Source organism: Lepidothrix coronata, unplaced genomic scaffold, assembly GCF_001604755.1.
Source record: "Lepidothrix coronata isolate B3197 unplaced genomic scaffold, Lepidothrix_coronata-1.0 Scaffold191, whole genome shotgun sequence".
Classification (NCBI taxonomy): domain Eukaryota; kingdom Metazoa; phylum Chordata; class Aves; order Passeriformes; family Pipridae; genus Lepidothrix; species Lepidothrix coronata.
Window position 1 is genome coordinate 1,298,153 of NW_016690371.1, and position 15,496 is coordinate 1,313,648.

General features: G+C 37.9%; 1 protein-coding gene across 2 annotated transcripts in view; it reads right to left on the bottom strand.

Moving 5' to 3' along the window:
- Window positions 1-3,506: 3,506 nt before the first annotated feature.
- The window catches only part of SMPX (small muscle protein, X-linked), a 41,628-nt gene continuing 29,638 nt past the window's right edge, over window positions 3,507-15,496 (bottom strand). For both annotated transcript variants that reach the window (XM_017831486.1, XM_017831487.1), the window contains exon 5: window positions 3,507-4,594. The gene's annotated coding sequence lies outside the window, so the exon portion shown is untranslated. The remainder of the gene's footprint in view (window positions 4,595-15,496) is intronic.

The window sequence follows — 15,496 nt, forward strand, 5'->3', positions numbered from 1 at the left end:
ACACCAGGACTGTTGGTGGGGAGCAAGGAGCAAGATGGTTTTCCTAAGTTCAGTAACAATAAGGATACAAAGGGTCTTTAAGGTTTGTCCTCAAGTCTTTGGCCTTCTCTAAGCATCTCTCTGTCATGGTTCAGTCCATCACGTACCTTTCACCAGCCTGCTCGTGTCAGGGCTTGGATTATCAGTCTCCTTTTAGAAGAGAGATCTGTTATGACCCATTACAACCCTGCAAATGATCAACTAGGAAAGTGTTAAATGAAGATGATGAACCACTGTATTAGGTGAAGATTACTCTCAATAGAAACTATTGCAGTACCTGTAAAAAACATTTACTATGGATGCAGCATCTGTAAGAAAGACAAATCTAATTCCAGTTTCACCAAAAATACAGCAAAAGGTTAGATCACTTTTCACAGCATGACATCCAGACAGAATCAAATTTAATTAGTTACCAGACGAGATTTACCATCCTCCAGTGCTTATGAAACCCACAGTTGGTATCAGGGCCAGAACATTCTCACTTCGCTATTGCACTTGCAGTTAGTCACCAGTCTTCTGTAGGATGTCTTTGAAAACATTCACCTCATAGATTACTGCAAAGTAACATAGTGGGAAGCACAATATATGAATAGGTGTGCTTATTTTATTAGTGGCTTCAGACTGCTTCCAAAGACACAGGAAAACTGGATTTTGCCGGGTTCAACTAACCTTATATCCAACCCTTAGTTTTTGTCTCTAGAAAACATTTTATCTTGGGACTGCAGTACTTTTTGAGGACTGAAGAGCTGGATTTAGAGAGAGTTTTCTTTCTAGTTATTCATGCACCAGTAGAACTAGGCAGCTCATATACCAAAATCAGGATTTTTTTTGCCAAGCGTATTATTTAATCTGCAAAAACTCAAATTAAATATGCACACATTAGGGAAACTGAAACTTAGTCACAAGGGCAAAAGAAAACTGTTTCAATATTTTGCCCCTGAAGCTAAAGAAAAGATACAACTCTTTTCCTTGAGAAGCCTTCTGTGATTCTCTTCTCTCAACATCAATTTCTTATAATAAAAAACAGCCAGAATTTCATTACGTCTTCTCATAAATAATTTATTGACTGCACGAAACAAGAGATAAATAAAAGGACCTTCCTTATCACCCTTGTGATTGCACTGAGCACAGTCCTGGTGAGATGCCATTGAACTCAATGAACTGTGCCTCCAGACTTTGATTTTGGGTATTCAGATGCATGAACACAGTTGCATGTAGCTGCAGATGTTTTACTCATACAGTAAGTAAAGCAATACAGTAGGGCCTCACTTTTACTAGTTTGGTTTTTCTTACTACTTGCTTTTATTACTAGCTTACACCACCAGAGAAAAGGCAGAATTGCCAGTTTAGTTCTATAATTCAAGTTAATGCATAAATCCAAGCCTCCAGAGTTTTAAGGCGACACTATTTGTCTTAGAAATGCAGAAGCAATATAATCTTTTAATTGAAAGTGATTAAACCAGAGTAACCAATGGAAATACATTCAAACTCACAGAAATTTGTAGGTACCAGTAATTTTTATTATACCTTTATCTTTACCTCTGAGCTAATTGTGTTTGGATTATTTCTGTGCGGATGATCAGAAAAATCATTAGAGTGTGTTTTTGTTCATTGGCAAACAATTAAAAGCTCTTCCCAAATGTGTTGGGATCTTGCTATCTCATCAGACTAAACCCTTTGCTGTGGGCACCGCATGACAACTATTTCTGTTTTTCTAACAGAACATGCTACCACCACACAGTTGATCTGTTTCTCTTGATTAAAGAAATCTCTTTTTTGGCATTAGGACAAAAAGAACCCACAACTGGGTGTTTTATATGCACACACCTTATGTGCACAGTGCTTGATGACACAGGGACAGTACTGTCCCTTTGATTTACTGTCACATCAGCACCATATGGAGACCAGAGCACCAGGGGTGATGGTGAAATCCAGCTTTATTTCATGGGTTCCCCATTAAGCAGGTTAGGGGTTATGGGATGGAGGGGAGTTTCTCTCTCTCTGGTTCAGTTGTGATAACTATTTATTTTGATACAACCATTCACCGGGCTCCACTGTCTGGGGGTGGTCATGTATCATCTCATTATTGAGGTGTTACTACATACCTGTCAGTGAGTTTGGCTCAAACTGATAAAAGTTGCCATGTAACAACATGAAATATGCATGATTTTAGCATAATCTGATGTTATATGTTTCTGTGCTCATGCTTCATTGTAAGACCTCAATCCTTCCCTAAATGTGTGCCAAAATCTAACATCTGGGAGACAGAATTTCCCATGCTAGAAGTAATTTGCAGAGTTGCTTGGGCCATCTTTTGTTGGTCTGTGTATGCCCCACAGTCAGACCCTTTAATAAGGCTTAAATAAAAAATAACATCACTATCACATGATGGTTCAGACCAGTTGTAAAAAATTTGCTAGCTGAGACACAGAGAGCCCTCATAGCCTCCATTTTTTCTAGTACTTAATTGCTAATTTCTTGTTTTATTAAGGATTTCTTGTAGTCCTAATATCTAACTCAGGGTTCTCACTGATCTCCACTCCCCATTAGCTGTCAGCTTCAAGAGAGTCTAAAATTATTTTATATTTTGAATTTTCATTTAAAACAAAGACGAAGTTCAGAAAAAATATTCTTTGTCTCTGCCTGGTCCCTCCCCAGTATTAAAATGCTTCAGTGGCCCCTGGTGGTACCTCTCCATTTGGGAACAAGAAGTTGAAACCTGGCAAAAGAACAACACTTCTCTATCAGGGATGGTTTTTTTTTTTCTTTCACCTACACATTCAGATGTGATGACTGGGATGTGGTCCCAGCTCTCCCCATCTCCTGGAATTTACACCATGAAGTTTCCTATCTATGAAAGGAGGGGGGAAATGAGGCTTTACCTTTCAGCTGTTCTCTGAAATGATAATTTTTAAAGTGACTAAAGAATAATAAAAGCTGAGGCCTTGACTCATGCTTTTGGATAAAGGGATTGTGTGTTTTCTCCTTTTTATCATTTCCATGCTGGCAGGACCAATGTAGTTCAATATCAGTGACTGATAATGCAGTGTTGGGGGAAGTTGTTAGTTTTTGATTGCATAATTAATCGAATAAATAATTGAATGTTAATCTTATTGGTATATAAATGAAAGATGCTCATGATGCATTCCATCTCTTTACACTTCCATTTCAACCTGTCTTTCAGGGATGTTCACCTCCAAGGAATGCATTAAGGGAAATCAACCATGAGCACATAACGATGAAGTAGGAGAGTAACCAATGTTGGTATTGCATATTCAAAGTAAAAAATACAAGAATATCCTTTTAATTGAGCTGCAATGAGTAGAGCTCCTCTCTAATTTCCTGTACAAAAGATTGAAAATATGTGAAAACTTAAAATTCAAAAATATTATCTGTTTGCTTTTGTGTTACTGATGAGGCAACAAAACTTAAATTGATGCCATAAGTAATATTCACCTTGAAATCTGTTTTCTAACCAGAATGATTATCTTTATTTTATTTGAATAAACAAGAGCCAGGCAGAGAGTTTCAGAGCATGTAGAATAGTTTCAATCAACATTAGAAGAATATTATTAAAAAACAGCTCCTTATATCCCTTTGCAGTAAATAACATGAGAGACCAAGGAGACACAGTGTATTAAATTTCTCTAACAATAAGATCTTATTTCCAAAAATAGAATATGCATTGAACAGTCTTTTTTTATTTACAGTCCATATAAAACAAAAGTCAAGGATTAATTATTCTATGTAAGAATTGCTGTGATAACTCATGAATTTTGCCCAGCATCCATATTCCAGTGTCCTCTTTGTATTTGGGCTTTTCAAGATAATGATCCTTCAACCCATATTCACGAGCATATTCCATCAAAGCTAGATGACTTGTTTATTTGAATAAATGTTGCAGGTTTTCTCTCAGCTAACTCCATCTTGTATTTTCATTGTAAAAAGTAAAGGTGATGCGTAAGTATCAGAACATCAGTGCATTTTAGATTCTCAAGAAAAAGAAACACTTTGGCTCTACAACAAAAGAAGAATTTTGCTAAACTCACCAGAAAGACCATCCCTTTTAATATTTTCATTTTCTTTATTACACATGATACATGATTCCTCTTCTATAACCAGGAGTACACAACAGGAAATGAGATGTTACACTCCTCAGTCATTCTGCATTTTGTCAAATAATTTTAAAACTCTGTCCACATTGACATTTTTCAAAAAGAAAGAAACCAAATTAATTGCAAATAGTATTATATTTCTAGAAAGTATTTATTCTACTTTTGTTCCAACTTCAAGTTACACTATTCCCTGTTCTCAGGTCAAAATCATTCCTGTACATATACACATTCATTGCTAGTTGCTGTGGTCTGTTTTATTTCAGCAGTACTTTCCTACGTTAAACAAAATGGACAACAAGAAAGTGTTGATATAAATGTACAAAGAGGATGCTTCCTATGGAATACTGAACAGTTAGGAAGTTCATAGTCTTCATACAAATATATAAAAAATTTCAAATTATCTCCATTCCTTGGAATCCATTCGATTTCACTTGTCAGACCTGTGTGACAAACACAAAACCAGAAATTAATCTTTATCCAAGCACTCGTGTATTTTCAGACCATGCAGAAAAGCACCTGTAAGTTGTGAAGGGGAGTACACTCCCCATACCTGCAATTTTGCTCTCGCTGACTGTACTTGTTTACAACCAAGCTCAGGGAATACAAATCTTTGTGATCCAATAGATTTTTCCACCTGATCTCCAAATCTGATGAAACTTCATCACTCTGTTAAGAGCTCAGGCCTTTAAAGCATCAATTTATAAAAACCAAAATTTTACCTGTACATTCTCTTCACTGATAAGCATATATGTATATGGGGGGGGTTAACTGCTTTGGTTATCCTCTTCTCTTGCCTTCTCTTTCTGCCCATTCGAGTCCTTATTGGTAAGTAAGGCTCAGTCTTTGTCTACTGTCCAAACTGAACAGTCTTGGGGATTTTCAGTCTCTCTTATTTTGGTAGTTTATATGTTCCTGTAACTACTTTTGTCCCATTGCTCCATTCCTCCCCTATTTCTACTTTAATTCTCATGACCAAACTGCACTGAGGACAGTATTCTAGACATAGTAGCAAAGTATTTTCTGTGTCCTTTGCATAAATCCCACTAGAGTTAATGTATTTATTTATCTAAAGCAAGGTTGAGGGCAGGGTGGGGGGACTGCTTAGCTGCTGTCTGGGGAATGATCAGCAATCTCCTTTGACCTATCTACAGTGACTCTTTCCTGCATAATCACAGCTAATCTGAAGCCAAGAATAGGACCTGTTTCTGTTCTCTTTGAAGTTAAGAGATACCAGTGGTTGCTGTTGATATTGGTGGTTCCAGACAGTGCAATATTGAGTAAAATAGGTTTTGCAATTAACTTTCAAAAGGTCATCATATATGTTTAATCAGCTAAGATGTAAGTATTTGAGGTGGAGGAATATCTCTATTTTTGGTAAATTTTATTGAACTCATGAACTTTTAACATATGCTTAGAAAATAGAGGAAAAAGTCACAGGACAGAGAAAAAAATGACAAAATTCTATATCTCGTGATGTGTTACATAAAGTGAGTTTTTGTTGTGCTCCTGAATATGTGTAGGCTCTGCACATCTGAACAAATACTGGAGGGACATTCAGAAGGCTGAGATTTCTTAGCTTTCAGAAGAAACACTTCCTTGGAGAAGTGAGGTGCTATTAACAGAAACCTTGCATTACTTACACTGACTGCTTGAATGTGTTGTCAACTTTTGAATAAAGAAGTCAAAAGGTAATTAACTTGTCCTGAAAAAAAGTGAAGGGGTGTCATTGTCTGCAGTGAAGAGGTCATAAAACCACATGTAGAGCTACTAGCATGCTCTGTGGGCATTGGCAATCAAACAATGTGGCTGTCTCATAGCCAGATTCAGTAAGGCAGTGCACTCTTCTGTTTCAGCTGAAATTTCCTTCCAATCAGGTAATCCTAGGTAACAAAATCCAACTTTAAGGCTGTGTTTGATGGCTCCCTGGGATATGCATGCACATGTAATCCTGTCCTATGTAATTACTGCCTGCCTACACACATCCTCCAAGTGCTTCAGCATTCAGGATTATTCTCCTTTCTCTTTCAAACTGTTCTGTGCCTGTTCCTGAATAAAACAGGGCGGCTGTTTTCAAGTGGTGTGTGGATAAAACATTGTTGGCTATAACTGAATTCAAGTGCTCAAGCCTGGGATTGGGAGAACAGCAGGCTCATCTGAGCATAGTGGGGTCCTTGGTGTCACAAGTGTTTTCTGATCCTTCTGCTGAAATAGGCCACTGGTAGTTTCTGCCTCCAAATACATTGTGGGCAGGTTTGTGTCATGTGGGCAGCTGTAATTTTGCATTTTGGTTTTTAGGATTACATGATTTTTTTTTTTTTGATACCTTTCTAAAAGATTCAGCATCTTAGATGGTAAGGCTGTGTTTTCTGCTGGTGTCCTCCTGGATAAGGCATCTGCCCTGCATGGGAGCTCCATGCTTATCTTCTCCAAGCAGTTTAGCCTTTCCTTATTTCTTGAGTTCCTAATGCCAACTGTCCTGTGCTGTGCACATCAAGCCCCCAAGGATCTCAGTAATGCAAAGAAGAGTACAAAGCCCTTGAGTACAGAGAAGATAGAGACAGACTTTGCTCACTGGTGCCCAGTGACAGGGCAGGAGACAACAGGCACAAAGTGAAATACAGGGAATTTCATCTAAATAGTAAACAAAACTTTTTTTACCATCACAGTGGTCAAACACTGGCACAGGTTGCCCAGAAAGGTTGTGGAGACTGCATCCTTAGAGATATTCAAAACCCAACTGGACATGGCTCTGAGTAAAGACTCTGTCCTGAGCAGGGAGTTGGACTGAATGGTCTCCAGAGGTTCTCTCAAGGCTCAGGCAGTCTGTAAGTCTGGGAAGAGCCTTTGTCTGTTCCAGGGGAAGCTATCCTCCACTCACAAGGGCCATGGAAGATTCGTGGGCCAGGTACAATGTCCCTGCTTGCCCCTGCTTAGCTGTGGAACTGCCAGAGAGTTTACAAACTAAAACAACAAGGTGTTATATAATGTCTTACCGTGTTGCTAACAATCCAAGTAATCTGGCTGCTGGAATTACTTTCAGCTACATGCTCCCTTTCTTCAAATACTCCTTTGTCCCTCCTTTGTTTCCTCACAGTTCCCAAACTTTTCACACCCAAATCCCAGTGAAATTAATATTAATATCACTGAATACCTTTATGACCTCAGAGCTGAAAGGTCCCAGCTGGCATCACATCCCAGCCAGTGGAGCAAGCACCTCTCTTGTTTCCCCATCCCATGACACAGGTCTCTCACTAGGCATTGAACCCCCCAAAAGATCTGCTGTGTGATGTGTGTCCAGTTCTTCCAGCCTCAACTCAGTCATAGCAGCTCTAGCCAACGGACTTTTGTCTTCCAGGAGGCCATGTACCTACAGGACTAGTTAGTTAGCAGAGGGAGCAAAAAAAAAAAAAAACCAAAATACCTATAGCTCCCTAGAACTCTGCTACTTGCCATCCAAATGCAGAAGAAATCAAATTGCCATGATGATAAACATTGCCCCAGTGCTCAGGGGCTGAGGAAAATCAAGCCCACTGTTCTCAAATTTTGTCTAAAGCATGCTGCTTGCAAGCAGTGCTATTTTAACACCTGGTAATAATATTATCTTTCTCTCAGGTATACTCTCTGGTTGCTTATAATTGCTACCTGAACTCCCTTTGCAGTCACCGGACCCTCTGTTATCTCCCTGTGATGCTCCAACCCACTCAGACCTCCCACTGGCCGGCTCCAATTCTTTCTGTCCCAGCTCCCAAAAGCAGGTTATTTTTAGAGTGCAAGCTCCTCCAGAGATCAATGGGAGTCCATAAACTCAAAAATAGGTTGCTTATGGTACATTAATAATCCTCACAGTTATGTTCTCTGCTGGTTCTTTCAGCTGCTGCAGTTCTTACCTACCAGCCTCCCTTGCCACTCCAATCATCTTATACCGAACAACCCTCGGCCATTTTAAAGAAAGCAGAAAAGAATATACTTGAGAGCAACTGCTTAAATGTTGTCCTGATTAAGGATGGATATAAGCACATGCTTAGAAGCACTTTTGAATCATGGAATTAGAGGGGTTTTCAGCCCTCAAGACCTTTTCCATTCCTTGAGTGAGAATCTGAAGTGCTATGATTGCAGTTGGTAGGATGCCAGTGTTACCTTCTGGAACAAAAAAGACTGGATGCCTGAGGTTTCTAGTCAGAGGAAAAAGCAATGGCTACATTTATGTAAGAAATTATTTAATTTATGTGCTATTCAACTTCAAAAATAAATGTAAATAAATAAATGAATTGCAAAATCTCACTTTTTTCTTTTTCAAAATCACAGTTTTTAATGCTGCATCTCACTTTTATTCTCTGAAAATATACCCAACTCGTTAACAGCAAGCAGATAAAAGATTTATTCTTAAAAAAGCAACAATGATTCCAACTGTCAGTGTTTTCTGTTCTTATAGAGCATGCTAGCTGAAAGAAGAAATATGAAATGAATCCATATTTTGCTTTTCATAAATGCAGTAAAATGACCACATTTGGTGCTAATAGACAAGGCATGAATCACCTGGGCAATAAATACATTTTTTCTTTATTTATTTCAACAGTTTCCAGCCTTATATATTTAACCCTAAGATTCTATTAAGGCATCCTCTTTTATAAGAAATAACTTTACAAAGGAGAAAACAGACATCAGCACTTCATAGAAGATCAGTGATTATAGCAAGTGCACCAAGGTTCAGTAAATGCCTCCCACTCAACAAGCTTCCAAACTGAACGACCACATGATGTTTACTCCTCATTAGAACCCATTTATAGATCTCTTACTCACCACTCTCACAGTCATACATGCAACACTTAAAAAGAGGCAGCAAGAAGCACTCTGGGAGCAGATAGGGAGGTTACAGTTGGAGAACTTATTGTCTTTACAATACCAATTAACCAGGCTGTGAAATACGGTTTAAATCATCCAAACTCTAAAGATTCCAATCACCTGAAAGTGTTCTTTACATATCATGTGAGTTGCAGACAGATGACAGGTATGGCTGCTTGAAGAAAATTTTGCACCGTTTGGAAAAATTTAAAAAAAGGGTTAAAAAAAGCCCCTTCAAAAGCACAGGCGGGAAATGAAGGCAATGACTTCTTATGGAGTTTGTAGACCCAGGAAAGAGTTTTGTTCCCATGATGTCATTTCAAAGACATCTGGCCATTCCTAGCAAATAGCACACTGGGAATGAAAAGGGTATCGGTTACAGTAAGGTAAGAAGGGGATAGAGGTCATGAACTTCTGTTAGTCTGGAGCAGAATTAGCCTAGAATTACAAACACACTGATCTTCAGAAGGAAAAACCTGGGCAAAAGGTAAATCCAGGGACATGTCTTCTTTGATTGCTCTAGTGAATTGTCAATGTGAAATAAAGCCAGACTATCTCCTTAGACTCTCTAATTCTCCTACACATCTGGTAAAAGCCTTGACCTTTCAGAGACGGTAACCTGAAGTGCCAAGGGATCTGCTTTAATTCATCTGCCCTCACTTCCCTTCGTTGGGCACCACTTGTTATGATCATCTCCCATGAAACTACTTTGATATTTATATCATGTTAGGATCACTATGCACACAGATGACAGAAGAAGAGTAGGAAGTCAAATGTGCTCCAGGTTAACACATTAATACTGTGAGGGGATGCCAGAGAGAGGTTTAAATTGCAAAGGGGAGTTCATCCCTTGACTCCTTTGCAAAGGTAACTGGTCAACCAAATGGAAGAGCCCACTTTAAATTAAACTATGCTTTCTTGCATGTTTTTTGTAAACTATTTCAACACATTTCTTATGTTTCTGTCAGGATAATAAGAACAATTCTCATATATCTGAGCATCTATCATATGTCTTTTAAAATATATTTTCTCTCCTGTATATTTTCTGGGCATGGTCCTGGGCAGGCAGCACAAGGTGGCCCTATTGAGCAGTGAGGCTGGACCAGATGACTTCCAGAGGTCCCTTCCAATCTCAACTGTTCTGTGTCCCTGTGAAATGTTGGAATGATTAAATAATCTATGCCTTTTTTTTTTTGGCTTTTTACCTACAATCCATAGAAATATGTGGGGAAGCAATGAAAATGGAGATGTAGGTTACACATACACATACATACAGAGTTTCAAAACAAAACAGGACATAATTCTATTATTTCAATTTGCCTGACAAAAAATAATAGAGAAAATATATTTATATTTTCCACCAAAATGCAAAAATAATACTTTTGACAATGAATTTTGCTTATCTTCACAATGAAGAAATTATTGAAAGCCCTATACTCCCTCTCTCATACATATGTTGTTCCTCTAATTTACATCTGGGTTCAGACAGTATGACATGGGGAGTTAAGGACAGTTTTGACCCTTTGAACTGTTTGCAGCTCAGTAATGCACACACAAGCCGAGTACTGTGTAACAGCATGTCTAGTCAACCACAATAGACCCTTTCATTTAAGACAGAAAAACAGTCAAGTGAAAACGTTCCTTGTGTTATACTGTTGTCAAAACGTCTTGTTACCTGCACTGACACAAAGCTTTGTCAACAAAGGAACTTGCAAAAGAAAGAAAATTTAGCCCAGTGGCTCTGAAATGACAACTGTCGAACTGAAATCTTTCAGACCAATATGAATTCTAAATTTTTTTTCTCTGAAAGACCTAATGTCAGTAAAGTCATGATACTTGTCATAGGTTATACTGCCTTTTTTTTTTTTTTGGTAAGTGGAACCTAGATGTTGATGACCCCAATGCTAATGTATGTGGCTCCTAACAGTCTAAAATGTTGCAATTAGTAGCAGTTTCAAATGTGAAAAAACCCTTCCCACTTCAGCATTTTCAGTGAAAAATAAAGAACTTCTTCCCATAAACAAATATCCTTACTTCTTGACTAGTACTACTTCAAAGGTTTGAGATTTATAATGTGTTACAAACACTACAATCTCTAGAGCATGGAAATGTGTTCTGAACTTTTATCTCTTTAGCTTTACCAGTCGTCGTTTTACTTTTGTTTGGGCATCTCTTGCCTGAGATGAGAAAGCTGCCTAAAACATCATGTGGTGGGCTGCTAGTTGTCATTTAGATGAAGTAGCACCTTGATGAGCATGGATTTTTTTAGCTTATGGATTCACTATAGACACTGATAAAAATCAACAATTTCTTAAAGATGGGAAAGCATCTGAAGAAGTTTATCCTATCCAAACAGTTCATAAAGAGACTGAATTTTTAAGTACTGATTATGCACAACACTTCAAAATGTATTACAAAGAAAACCTATATAAATTCTGATATACTTTCTGTTAATGGTATTACTACTTTTGCAGTGACGTTTTCTGGAGCTACCCTTAACTTTTCTCTCCACAGTTTACATGTCTTGAAGACAGTGGCTGTAACATATGCTTACCTCACATTAAATTCAAGTTTTCATTTCAATTTTCTGCTTTTCATTAACATTTTCCCTACAAATTCTCATAAATTAAAGTGTCATCCCTATAAAAAGGTTTTGCAGACCTATCTTCAGTTGCTTTGGGACTGTATGAGGCCACTTGTGATTCATAATAGGAAGCAAAGATTAAGCAATACATACCTATGCTGTAATTAAAGTTGTTGATGAGGAGCTGCAGAGGCTCTTTCTACCTCTGCTAATGAGAACTATGCTGCAGCACTTTTTAAATTAGTGCCTTCTGAAGGAAAAAAAAGCTTTTCCTTCGTAGCATTTTACTAAGCCCTGCTAAGTTCATGCGTGTGTCTGTAATTATTATTCTTTGCAATAATTTATCAATATAGGTGAAAAATTGTTTTCGGAGTTTACGTCAAGCCATTCTCATTCACCTATAGCACTTCTGCTTAAAAAGCATCTGATTTCCAGGGTAGGCTTCAGTCAAGGACTTGGTTCCCTTTTTAAGGTATTGTCCTGACCATATTAACAAGAACATCCAAATAACACTTCATTAACATCCGTTAATGAAGCCAGAAGACTTAAAGAGCTTAATTAGCAAAACATTTATGGCACTGAGATTTGAAAAGAATTTCTTGGACAGTTTAGTTGTATTTCATTTTCATTCCCTATAACAGTAGACAGTAAAACTTCAGGAATTATGGTTGTAGCAAATTCATCAGTAAGGAAGCCAATCGCTGATCCTGCAAAGTGCCTATTACCTCTTTTGAGGTGCTATAAATCCCATTGATTTCTCCAATGATAACCAAAACCACTTAGCAGCTTGCAGGCACAGGATGAAAAATAGCCAGTAGAAATGCACCTGGGTGGAGGTGCACTGTGAAAGTGAAAAGATATTGCTAGGTCCCCTTATGGACTGGTAATTGTGATGTCTACAGGACAAAGGTATATACAGAAGGGACCAAGATAGGCACTATTAGAAATAAAAGAAAAGTGATTGGTAAAATAAAAAAAAAAGCAATAAAAATCTATTACTAAACAAGAAAGTCAAAAAAAGCTGTGACATTTAACACAATGGGACATCTTTGTTGTACTGAGAGTGGTGAAGGCTCTGTAAGGAGGCATTCATTGATGCAATATGAAATGCACCTGCTGAGAGTTAATTGCATGACTGGGGTTTCTCAGCCAGGATGTGTCTCCGAAAACAAAGCTTCCAGCTAGGAGAAAATGTATATGGTGGTGAGTGCTCTTGCTGCAGAGACTCCCTGTAGTCAGCACTTGGTAGCCCACCACAGAGATGACTTGGAGAAAATTCATTTGTGTCTGCAGCTAAAGTACAAGAGACAAGAACACAATGACTGGTACTGCACTGTGTAACTTGGATTAAACATGGTCAAATTATTATAAAGCTAAAATACAGAATTCCTGGATTGTTTCAAAAGTAACTTATGAGTGTGGGGGTCACAGCCTTTGCATTTGATCATGAGGTAACCCACCACTAACATTGTAGCTCCAAAAAGTCAAGCCTTTTCGTGTCCTGCATAGGGCAGTAAAAGCAGGGGGACCAAAGGCGTTTTGCACTTCTCAAAACCTTGCTGCTCTCATGGCATCTCCATTCACTCCAGCGGAAACTTCAGCCCACCAGCCTTACATGTGCCTTGGAAGGGCAACCAGCTGAGAGAGAGCCACAAACAGCTGCATGGACCAGCCAACACCAGGAGCTGTGCCCGGCAGTGAAGGTGGACATCTCGTGAGCCATCTCACAGCCTTGCAAATCCTCAGTCAACAGCTTGGACTATAAAATTTTGTAATGATCTTAATGGCCAGAGTCTGCACCAGACCCATAGCATCAAGGGTTTGAAGCTGCTGAACGATGGGTGTTGGAATTACTTAGAAAATTATTTGGGGTGGACAAGAAGCTGGAAATACAATAAAACAAAGCTTCTTGACAAAAGGGCTTAGTTTAGTTTAAAAATTTTCATACATTCTCAGGAGATTGAAAATCCCCAGATGTCTTGTGCTTTTCTGTGAAAATTCAGGCCACTCAGTTTTATTTTTCTAAAAAAATATTTGATTCGGGGAGACTGAAGTTTGGAGAAAGATGATGTTATCTTTATTGACATTTTTATGGTAGGGTAAAGATTCTTCCAGTTGAAATCTTTCAGCAGTCTTATTGTAGTCCTTCAAACAGTGCAATAAAAGCCAATGTAGGAGTGGGCTATCATCCTTAAGATTGTGCTGCCTCATGCCTTATAAACTCTAAATTGCATAAGCATGCTACATAATTAAATTACAAACTATGATTTTCAAGTTGTTTTAGTATACAAAAAAGATCCTGGAGGAAGGCACTGACCTTGGACTTCTTTTAGGCTGGCACTTAATTTGAGTTAGCTCTCTAATCAAATATTAAAGCTTTACTCTAAATTATGTACAAAACTTTCTCACAAATCTGAATGCAACACAGCACACAGCAAAATGCTGCTGCTGGAAAGGCTCTATGATTTCACACCTGAATGCTCATGTCTTTTGCTATTGTCATGCTGCTGCCACTTAAAACTCCTGATAAGTTGCCATTTTCTCCAGAGACACACACCCAACACTAAGCAACACTGCTTGGTATCTGCCTGATTTTCACATACAGAGAAGGGTTTAAAAATTATTTGTATTTTTTTAATTAAAAATGGTCAGTAAAAGATTAAGAATTTTTATTTTGTAGCTGATGGTAGACCTTCAAGGACAAAAGCTGAGGAAAATGAAATATCGGGCATGCTGCTGATTCCTATGAAGTCCTCAAATATGTGCCCTCACTATTGGCATTTCTAAAGTGCCATTGGTCTTTATTGCCAGCTGACATTTGTGGAGTCAATGGCTTTCTTCTTTTCAAGAAAGTTGAGGAACTGATAAAAAGCACATATTAAAATAATATTGAGTTGATAATGACCCACATAAGCATCAGTTAGTCAGTCAAGACTGAGCATGAAGTCTAATTGTGGTTATTCATATTCAAAAATTAAGATATTGGTACAAAGTTTTCCTTCCCCTATACTTAAAGTGAGATAGGCTATTTCAGAAGCTTACTGATATGTAGAAAAGATGATTCAGCATTGCTGTGTTAGTTTTGTAACCACACATAATTTTGCAAATATGAGATGGTATAAATTGTTTATAAATTATTTATAAATTGTTATAAATCATAACATTCAGGGAACACAATATAAAGCAGATTGTGCAGTATGTTAATTCATATGCAATGACAAACACATAAACACTCACTCTTAGCTTCCATGCTGCCTGATTTTTCACTTCCTATCAGACTCTAATATTGTCTGAAGATTTTTATTTCATTACCCTTAAGAATCCACATAGTATTCAGGATGCCAGTTCTGCCATTCATTTTTTATTGTAAATATTTCCTGTTTCTCATGCAACTTTAATGGCTGAGGAGAAAAGTTGATGCCCTAGGTGTTGACTGGTTAGACTTTCAAAAGCCATGAGTTCAAACCCTGGAAAGGCAGACTGTTGTCTTTCATTTGTCCCTGAAAAAAAAAAAAAAAGAGGCACATTTCATGCTGGCTTTAGAAAGGACTGTGTTAAAAAAAATGTTTTATAAAACAAAGTCTGATTATGTGTATCCTGAAGATAATTGATTTTTGGGGTTGTTTGTACATACACAATATGGGATTAAAACTATATGTATTTATATCATGACTGCTTATGAATTTCAAATTCCAGGGCAATGAAATCATAAGCAAACAGCATCTTGGTGTGCTGCAAACATGACCTTTTTTCCTTCAGTGAAGCAAAAGGGTGAAATGACAAGAGAATTATCAGGTTGGATAATTGCGGGAGAAAAAGCCGAGTTTGCTTGATTTGTTGCTTGAGAGCTGGCATGGGCTGAGGCTGCTGAAATTTATTTAAAATGCAGTGAGCTTTTGTACCTTCGAGTATGCCA